Source organism: Elephantulus edwardii, unplaced genomic scaffold, assembly GCF_000299155.1.
Source record: "Elephantulus edwardii isolate Elephantulus edwardi_28Jun2011 unplaced genomic scaffold, EleEdw1.0 scaffold00006, whole genome shotgun sequence".
NCBI classification, from domain to species: Eukaryota; Metazoa; Chordata; class Mammalia; order Macroscelidea; family Macroscelididae; genus Elephantulus; species Elephantulus edwardii.
The window spans coordinates 14,056,474-14,064,489 of record NW_006399756.1 but is presented as its reverse complement, the minus strand read 5'-3'; positions in this window follow the sequence as shown (position 1 = coordinate 14,064,489).

The following is an 8,016-nucleotide window of genomic DNA, read 5'->3' as shown; positions in this document are numbered from 1 at the left end:
CCTCTGAAAACCTGCTGGATAGTCAGCTTTGGGCCAGCTCAGTCTTGGTGATACACGACAATAACAACAGGTGAGATTGCTAGATCAAATTCTAGTTCTATATCAGAGTGGAGGGGCGGCGAAGGAGAGGAAGACCTTCGATGAGACGGATCGATTCTGTGACTGGAGCAGTGGGAATAAGTGCGTTTGGGATGGCTAGGCTGGCACAGGGTAGAAGAGTGTTTAGAGCTCTTGTACAGGGTCGCTATGAGTCGCAAGCAACTCGATGGCACATAACAACAACAACAACATATGAGGCACGTGGCAAACTGCTTTCCACAGCAGTTGTACCTTTTACATTCCCACTAGTAATGGATGAGAGTTCCAATCTCTCTACACCCACACCCTTTCCAGTATTTGCTGTTTGCGGTCTTACACAACTCTGCTATCGCTGCTGGAGTGAGGTGATATCTAATTGTTGTTTTGATTTGCATCTCTTCAGCAGCTAAAGATCTTGACCGTTTCTTCATGTGCCTGTGGGCTTTCTGAATATTTTCTTTGGTGAAGTATCTTTTCATGTCCATCAATGGACAAATAGTTTAAAAAAAACCATTATATAGTCCACAACAGACTACCACGCATCATTAAAAAATGATCAAGAATGTGTGAAATGCTACATGATACGGAACATCTTGAAAAAGTGGCAGTGTATGACACAAATCAGTCACAAATGGACAAAAACAGTACACAAGACCACTATTATAGAAAAGGTAAGAAAAAGTTTATACCCAGGTAGAATCATCCTTGGATAGTTAACAGAGATGAGAGAGGGGAGGAGAGCAAAAACTAATAAACAGGTAAGCTAGGTGAAGGGAAAGACACATATAATAAAAGGTGGCTGTGGCTATGTGTCACGAGTAAATATAACTTATAGAGACCCTATGAACAATGGCTCTGACCTTTCCCTATCCTGAGCCAACCTCACCTCTCTGACACATCTTACCCCATTGCCACAGCCACTGTCATTCAAGGCTTTCCTCTCCTGTGCTGACCTTCTACCCTTCCAAGCATGATGTCCTTCTCCAAGGACTGGTCCCTCCTGGAAACATGCAGAGTGTGTGAGATGGAGCTTCACAATCCTTCCCTCCAAGGAGCAACCTGGTTTCACCCCTCTCTAGGACAGACCTGTTAGTTTTCTTGGCAGTCCACGGTATGTACAATACTAGTTTCCAGCACCATTTAATGTCATAAAACAAAATGTGTATGAATAATTGAGGGAAAAAATCAGTGTGATTTGAAAACTTAACTTCCCCCCCAAATTCCTTTTTTAAAAAAAACAACCTGAAAGTCTTGGGTGGTCGGGGTGGGAGGTGCTCACCTATGACGGGCTCACACTCAGCTCCACTCCAAGTCGGCCATCAGTCTAGGTTTAGACACCTCACCTTACTGTCTTTAGACACCTCACCTTACTGTGTTTAGACACCTCACCTGGGAACCAAGTGGCTGCTGGCTCAAGTGGAGCTAAACATGCACCCAGACAGACGTCATCCAGGACCAGAAAGCTCCCCAAGTGGATGTCACCCTTCCCAGCCCAACACACCTCTCTGGATGCCCAGCCCAGGCCCTAGCACCTGATCACCTGGAAATAAGAGTGATGCATTTCCTGTCTGCATCTTTAGACAAAGCCCACCTCTGGACCCTCACCAGCAACTGTCTGCCTTCCTTCTCTGAGGCCAAGAAACAAGTCCATCGCCTCCCCCACACAACAAGCCAAGTGGGTCAGAGTCTACGGATGCTCTGTGATTTTCTCCATGACTCACTCTGCGGAAGCAGATCACCAGGCCTTTTTCCCTGCTCACCTCTGGGTGAATCTCTCACCGTTCTGGGACCAGCCCAGTGCATCTCATCATTCAAGGACTCCACTCTTCCCGCTGCAGCTTTAAATGCTTGGAAAGTGACATACAAATAAACCCAGACTGTCGTGACTGTCCCCAGTGAAGTCAGCTTGGCCGGCTCATGGGAATCCCAATCTTTTAATCATGTTTCTCTTCAAAAACTGCTCTTGCTGGAAGCAAGGGGTGCCATCCACATATCTGTAGTCTAAACGATCTCTCATCTTTTCTGGCCTTGTAATTGAATAAAATAACAATTCTGTTCAGAGAGAGAAAAACTCCTTTTGGTCCCCAGGGACCTAACTGCTGGATTTGCAATCACCAGCTTTGTCCCCAGAAAGACCAGGCTGACAGCAGCGGTGTCCTGGGCGGGAGTGGAGGGACAGGTCCGCAGGAGCTTGGGGAGGGGGTGACTGTGACCAGCTACCCCCACCGGCCCCCACTCACTAATGATTTGAGACTGACTGGGGTTAAGGAGGCTGATGACTCCCAGGGGTGGCTGAGGGATGACAGCTGAGACTGACCAATACCCTCCCCACGTGGCCCCCACTCACTCATAACCTCAAGGTGGGGGTCCGGGGCTGGGGCAGGGTATGAAGGGTTGAGGCCCCACTGGGGTGGAGGTACATGGCCTGCTGGGACCTGTCCCCAACTGCGCCCACTCACTTGTGACTCAAAGATGGTCTGTCTAGGGAGTGGGATCAAGAGCTTTGGTTCAAGACTGCTTGTGTAGAAATAATATGTAAATTATTTATCAGCATTTCATGAAAGTGTAATTATTTTCTAAGACCCCTTCTTGCCCTGGTTTTATCAAATATGTGAATGTAGAATCAATAAAGTTTAATGCATTAAGCATTAGTTTAAATTTTGAGAATGTTAGGCAGGTATGAAATTATTTGCCACATGTTGTAATCATGTTTTGAATTTATTTCAATATGCAGTATTTGAAAAATGTCAATACATAAAGGAAAGGAAATGAGTAAAAAAAAAAGAGCTTTGGTTCAGCCCCCAAAGGCCGGGGGAGGGGACTCTTGCTCTGATCCCCCAACTCAGACCCTCGGATGGGACGGGTGGGAGTGACGGATGGGGCGGGGGAGGGCCCCCAGCACTGGAGGAGGGCCGGATGAGCCAGGTCCATCAAGCCTCCTCTCCTGAGTGACCTGGAGAGAAAGCCCTCCTGGAAGCACAGGTCCCTGGGAGGCGGCAAGAAGCTGCTGGAGGACCTGGGCAGATCCCCAAAGGCCACACCCTGATTGCACCCCTTGACATAGGCTCAAGTAGGGGGATGGGGTAGTGGTTGTTGTTTACTGCCTTCCAGGCAAGCGCGACTCTGAGCGACCCTATGAACAAAAGGCCTGAAGCCCCTCTACAACTATTGGCATTTATCGGAGTTTCTGGAGGCACGTTGTTTAGGAAGTGGATGTCACTCAGGAGCCCCGATATGACCTGCTCAGACCCGCTCAGACCCGCGTTCACTCCAGGTCAGCCAGCCAGCTGAAGGGCACCGTTCTGCTCTGAGCAGGAGACTCCTGACCTGGCCTGCCCCACCCCTCGGGGCTCAGGCACCAGGCCCCCCTGCAGGAAGCTGTAAACAGCCTGGGCCCCCATAATAGGGTGGAGGCAAACTGTCAGCAGCCCGAGAAGCCACTGCAGAAGACACGGGAGAGGATTTCAAAATCTAGCCATGGCCAAGGGCAGAGGAGGACCCTACACCCCAGACAGGGGACCCCTTCTTCTGCTGCCCAGGGTGTAGCTACAACTCTGAGTCCAGGCTGCTGTGTCCTGGCTCTCCTGGCGTCCAGGACTCTTCCTGTACCACGTCCCTCGAAGGGCTCAGCTCCAGCCTCGGGCTCCAGACTGGAAGGCTCACTGGGTCCCTGCCACCTGCTTCCAGCTGACTCAGAGTGGGCTTTACCCACACCCCCTTCAAAAGGAAGCAGCTTTCTCTGCCCATTTCTACCCTCAAGTATCCCTCCTGCAGGACTTAAAAGATCAGCCCAAGGAAGCACTTTGGGATTTCTTCCATCCAGTGAGCCCCAAGTTACGAGCATTCAGTGGACAGCTCCTCACACACTCCCTTGCCCTGGGTTTCTCCAACTCCTAGCTGATTCTCCACCAGATTTGGATTTCGGAAACTGTAAATCACATGGAAAGAGATTGTCCATCCTTCTCCTGAGGAGATGCTGGTGAATTTGAACTGTGTCCCACTGGGAGCAGAGGGGTGATGACAGGTGGGGGGTGGTAATCCCAGGCTCACACAATTTGATGGGTAGAGGGAGGGGTGGGTTAAGGAAATGGGCAAGATCCAGTGTGAAAAACAATGTATACGAACTTTGCAAGTAAACCAGGAGAAAATAAAAATTTTATATTAAAAACAACACTAGGTTCAACAAGCAGTCATCAGAACAGAGCAGGGAGACACTGGATCGTTCAAAATCAAGAAAGGGGTCCATCAGGGATGTATTTTGTCTCCATAGCTTTTCAATTTGTAAGCAGAACAGATCATTCAAGATACTGGGCTGTATGTAGAAAAATGTGGCATCGGGATTGGTGGAAGAATCGTCAACAACCTGCTTTATGCAGATGACACAACCCTGCTTGCTGAAACTGAGCAGGACCTGAAGCGCCTGCTGCAGAAGGTCAGTGACTGCAGTCTTCAATATAGATTGAAGCTCAATATCAAGAAAACAAAGATTCTCACCACTGGGCCAATTGGCAGCATCAGCACGGATGGTGAAGAGATGGAGATAGTTAACAGTTTTAGTTTATTTGGTTCCACAGTCAACACTCTTGGTAACAGCAGCCAGGAAATCAGGAGATGAATTGCATGGGGAAAGTCAGCTGTGAGGGACCTCTCAAGAGTACTGAAGTGCAACAATGTCAGGCTGGAGACTAAGGTGCGCCTGATCCAGGCTATAGTCTTTGCAATTATGTGCTATGCATCAGAGAGTTGGACAGTGAATAGGGATGACAGAAAAAGAATTGATGCCTTTGAGATGTGGTGCTGGAGAAGAGTATTGAATATACCATGGACTGCTAGGAGAACAAACAGGTTTGTCCTGGAGATGGTGAAGCCAGAATGTTCCCTGGAGTTAAGGATTCTGAAGCTTGTTCTGACATACTTTGGGCATGTTGTAAGGAAGAAATGGTCCTTGGAGAGGGACATCATGTTTGGGAGAGTGGAGGGACGGCGCAGGAGAGGAAGACCCTTGATGAGATGGATCGATTCTGTGAGTGGAGTGGTGGGAATGAGTGTGTTTGAGACAGTGAGGTTGGCACAGGACAGAACAGCATTTAGGGCTCTTGTACATAGGATCGCTATGAGTCGCAAACAACTGGATGGCACATAACAACAAATTAAAAACCAAAAGGTGGAAGCAATTCAAACATCCGTTATCTGATGAAGAGATGAACAAAACGGTCTAGTCATCACTCACTCACTCGTTGCCGTCGAATTGTAACTGACTCACAGCTGACCCTGCAGAGGGTTTTCAGAGGCTATAAATTGCACAGGCGATTGTCCGTCTCTCTCCCACTGAGTCACTGTGGGAGTCACACTGCCCTGCCTTTGGGCTGGCAGCATAACTCCCTCCCCACTGGACCACCAGGACTCTGTACAGAATGGAATACATGCAATATGTAAAACCAAATAATGGAGGATTACTCAGTTGTAAAAAAGGAATGAAGAATTGCTACAAGGTGCAAGTACCTCAAAAAACATTACACTATGTAAAAGAAGCCAGACACCAAAGCCACGTGTTCTATGAGCCCATTGATAGGCGAGGTCCAGAACAGGCAAACCCAGAGACGGGAATAGGTCGTGGTTGTTGAGGGCTGGAGAAGAGGGCAGGAACTATGAAAGGTGCTGAAGTTCTCTTTGGAACAATGGAAATGTTCTGAAGCTGGAGTGTCTGTACAAGTTACAAAATATGCTGAAAACAACTGAATTTCAAAGTTATTTGAAACTGGAAACTTTTATGTTACATGAATGCTATACTAATTTTTTTAAAAAGATGCTGTCTGAGGCACCTCTAACTTTGATCCAGGCACATCCCATATTCTTGGACCAGCTTTTCTCTCTAGGTGAACACAACCAAAGCCGATTCCATGTCCCCTCCCCAACCCCTCCTGCAGTGTTCCAGGTCCTGCTGTCTGAGTTTGCACTCCCCTCTCTCCCCCACACCACTCTCTTCCTCTCTACCACACCTCTCTCCCCCACCATACCTCTTTTCCCCTCTCCATCACATCTCTCTCCCCTTCTCCACCACACCTCTCCCCCACCACTTGTTTCCCCCCCTCTCCGCCACACCTTTCCCCCCTATACCACACCTCTCTGCCCTCCTCTCTAACACACCTTTCTCCCATCCTCTCTAGCACATCTCTCTCCAAGCACATCTCTCTTCCCTCCTCTACCATACTTCGCCCCCTCTCCAGCACACCTCTTTCTCTCTCTCTCCATTCTTCCCTCGCCACACCCCATTCTCTTTCTGCATTAGCCTCACCTGCTACAGTGATTAAACACTTGGCTGCTAACTGAACAGTCAGTGGTCTGAAGTTCCCCACCACTGGCTCTATGGGAGGAAGATGGGGCAGTGGCTTCATCAAGATCTACACTCTCGGACCTCTGTGGACAGTCCTACCCGACCTCAGAGGCCGGCTGTGAGTGGGAACGGACTCAAGGCAGTGGGTCGTCATTTGGTTTGGTTTGCTGCAAGAAGCAGAATTTGGGGCACAGTCAACGCTGATGCTCATGAGGTTGCCCTGAATTGGGGTCACCTCCATGGTAAAGGGTGGTGGCAGTGTCTGGACAGAGGGCATGGTGAGACACAAATCAGACCATTCCTCTCTCTGCCCGTTAGAGCCCTTGGACCCAGCACTGCTAGGCTTGCCCTGTTAACCATCCACCCCCTGGCCTTTCCGCTCCTCCTGTCACATCCTCCACGTTCTCTGCCAATCAGGGTGGAGGCCACTTAGTCAGACCCAAACATGGGTGGCATGCTGGGCTTTGAGGGTCTCCTCATTAGCTTGCCTGAGGGACGCCTGATGGTCCCTTCTTAGACAGTATTTTTTCTCCCCTCCCTGCCCCAGCATTAACATCCATGCTTTGATCCAGCCAAGATCCAAGAAGCTTGCTGGTGCTGTGTCCACTGGGATGATTCTGACTCATTCTGACCCCATGTGACAGAGCAGGACTGTCCTCTAGGGTTTGCTTGGCTTTAATCATTACAGAAGTAAAGCACCAGGTCTTTTCTTCCAAAGGTCCATGGGTGGGTTCCAACCACTGACCATTCTGCTAAGTATCCAGTCCCTTCCTGAAGTCCCTCTGCTCCCTAGAAGTGGAATTATCTCAGACCTTTGCAGCCCACCCTCCAATGTGCTAGGGCTTGTGGGGGCTGGGGGCCTTGTTACAGGAACTAGGTCTTCTGGTCTGGCGGCTCCTTTTACCAGCAGTGAGGCTGCTGTCCATCAGGCTTGTCCAGTCTCCCCTCCATCTGCTTGACTCAGGGCAGCTCGGCCATCAATTTCTGCACTGGAGCGCAGGACTCAGAGCTCTTGGTGGCTCAGAAACACACTAATTAGGTTTAGACAATTGAGCTCAATAAATTAGTGCCAAACTGCTATTGATTCGGTTATCAGCTCTACTGGAGACGGTGCAGAGGAACAGTCCAAAGACAACAGGAGAGGAAAACAGAAAGCTGAACGCCAGAGGAGGAGGACACTACAAAGCCTGCAGTGTTTCCGGTGTGACCTGGGCTTGGGGGTGCTGTGTGTGCTTGCTTCTATAACGCGGGCTGGGGGAAGACCGATGATGTGAACTGGCTTGGGGATGCTGTGTGTGCTTGCTTCTGTAACACGGGCTGGGGGAAGACCGCCAGTGTGAACTGGTTTGGGGATGCTGTGTGTGCTTGCTTCTGTAATGCAGGCTGGGGGAAGACCTCCGGTGTGAACTGGGCTTGGGGGTGCTGTGTGTGCTTCTTCTTTAACATGGGCTGGGGAAGACCGACAGTGTGAACTGGCTTGGGTGTGGGTGCCATGTGTGTTTGCATCTTTAACACGGGCTGGGGGAAGACCGCCAGTGTGAACTGGTTTGGGGGTGCTGTGTGTGCTTGCTTCTGTAACACGGGCTGGGGGAAGACCGCCAGTG